The 2,093-nt window shown below is 43.7% G+C and overlaps 1 long non-coding RNA gene across 1 annotated transcript; it reads right to left on the bottom strand.

Annotated features, from left to right (window-relative positions):
- Positions 1-226: 226 nt before the first annotated feature.
- On the bottom strand, positions 227-1,593 carry LOC131411289 (uncharacterized). Its single transcript, XR_009221534.1, has 3 exons — positions 1,341-1,593; positions 1,162-1,247; positions 227-443 (listed from the first exon to the last, which is right to left on the bottom strand). It is a non-coding gene; the product is annotated as an uncharacterized LOC131411289 (long non-coding RNA).
- Between the last annotated feature and the right edge of the window lie 500 nt (positions 1,594-2,093).

Raw genomic sequence — 2,093 nt, 5'->3', positions numbered from 1 at the left:
GTGAGAATTTGAATCCATAATCTCTGTTTCAGAATCTGAGCTCTTCCCTACTCTCCTATCCAGCCTCTCAATGCCTTGCATGGGAATCCTATGTGTAAATGGTGTTACCTGGGGCCTTAGGGCCTCTTGAGTTTTCTCTGCGATGTTGTTTTGGCCTAGGCTTGTCATCATTCAGAATAGATTTGAAAATATTTAATGAATGAATGAATGAATGAATTTCTTAGGTAAGGAGAGATTTTATTCAAAAGGATTTTTGCAGTAAGAGGGGGGAGACTATTGCAACAGGGAGAATGCTCAGATCATAGACCGTAAGATCTGCAAGCATCTCCAGAAATAGTTATTTTTCATTAAGTGAAAGAGTAAAGGAATACTGTATCAATTACTTAAAGATGAATGACACATTTAAACAGAAGATGGGTCTGGAAATTTGGAAGGTTGTTTTCCTGCAGAAAACAAATTGAAACAATTAGAAATTCTGGATAAATGTTTTAAAAACTCTTCTTAAAAGCATGAAAGAGCTAATAAGATAATAAAGAACCACTTGATTAAAATCTAAATAAAAGTGGAATCCAGAGACCTAAATGCAGGCACTGAACCTGCTTTGGTCTGAGGGTTTTTGACAAACTTGGAGAATCTGAGCTTGAATGACCTTGTAGGATTTACAGAGTTCTGGAGACAGAATTCAGTCTCAAATCTTTCCAAATTGGGGTTCCACATAAAGGGGGGACCCCAGGTGCTACACCCTCAAGGTGAGGGTGAAGCAGAAGTGATACTGCTCTCCCCTACCCCCAGGGGGCCACAGGAAAGTTGCTTTGGCATTGGGAAGAGCAGAAAGTGGAAAACAAAGCTCCACGGAAGGATGTAACCTAGAGCCCAAGCTGGGCCAGTGTAGACCTGCAACACGAATCCACATCACCTGGGTGCTGCAAAACCTTCCAGCCAGGAACTTGGTTTAAATGGTCTTGAACTGGGGGTCTGCCAGAAGCAGTCACAAATTCTCCTTGGAGGATCTCCCTTCATCTTAGCTTCTCCTGCAGTCTCCTTCATCTCACTCAACGGTTCTTTTATTTTTCCAGTTACTCAGGCCAAAAATCTTGGCATCATTCTTGACAATTCTGTTTCTCACACTCCCCATACAGTCTGTTAGCAAATCCTATTTACCTTTCAAATACTGTGTGCGCATCATCTCTCTGCTGGAACATTGCAATCTTCCCCTCAGTGGTGTCCTTGCTTCTGTCTTTCTCTCCCTAGAAATTATTTCCAATACAGCAGTCAGAGCGAGCCTGTTAAAATGTAAGTCATGTAATTCCTACGCTCAAAACACTTTAAATGATTCTTACCTCACCCAGAGGAAAAGCGATTGTCTTTGTAATGACCTCCATAGCCCCAAACTTTTGCCCCTTCACTCTTCCGCCCTCATTTCCTGCTACTCTCCTGCGTGTTCCGAGTAGCCGGTGCTGTCAGCACCCTGCCCACAGCCGCTCTGGTTTACCCTTTCAGGGCGTCTGGGCCCAACTCCGCATGCCAGCAACTGTATTTCTTTGTCCGAGGGCTTTTTCTTGCCAATGGAACAAAACTGTCCACGTGAGGCTGGTGGGAAGTGCTGGGAGTTAATGCCCTCTGGGAGGAGCCCTCAACCAATGACTGGCAGGGATTATTATATAACTATCCCAGCTCCCTAGCCTCAGTTTTACTCGGTTTCCCAGAGGTCTCTCATTGGGGTTAAGCTCCTTGACCCACAGTGAGAGAAGAAAGGGTATGTTTTCAGGCCAGTTTATAATACTGTTTTGTTCCATTGCCAGTGGTTCTTTATTCGCAAATTATCTGTATGGACCTGAATGCTTATCTCACCCAGTCCTCCAGCCGTACTGTTCCTTTCTGTTTCTTGAACACTCAGGCATGCTCTAGCCTCAGGGTGGTTGCGTTTGTTGTCCCTACTCACTTGTCTGGAGTGCTATTCCTCCAGAAATACACAAGGCCATTTACTGCACATGCTTCAATGAGGCTGTCCCTGGCCATCCTATCTATTACCTGTTCAATCATTTCAGTTACTTTTTTTCCTGAATTAATTATTTTTTTCCATTAACACACAG

Source organism: Diceros bicornis, chromosome 11, assembly GCF_020826845.1.
Source record: "Diceros bicornis minor isolate mBicDic1 chromosome 11, mDicBic1.mat.cur, whole genome shotgun sequence".
NCBI lineage: Eukaryota > Metazoa > Chordata > Mammalia > Perissodactyla > Rhinocerotidae > Diceros > Diceros bicornis.
This window is presented reverse-complemented; position numbering and strand designations above follow the sequence as displayed.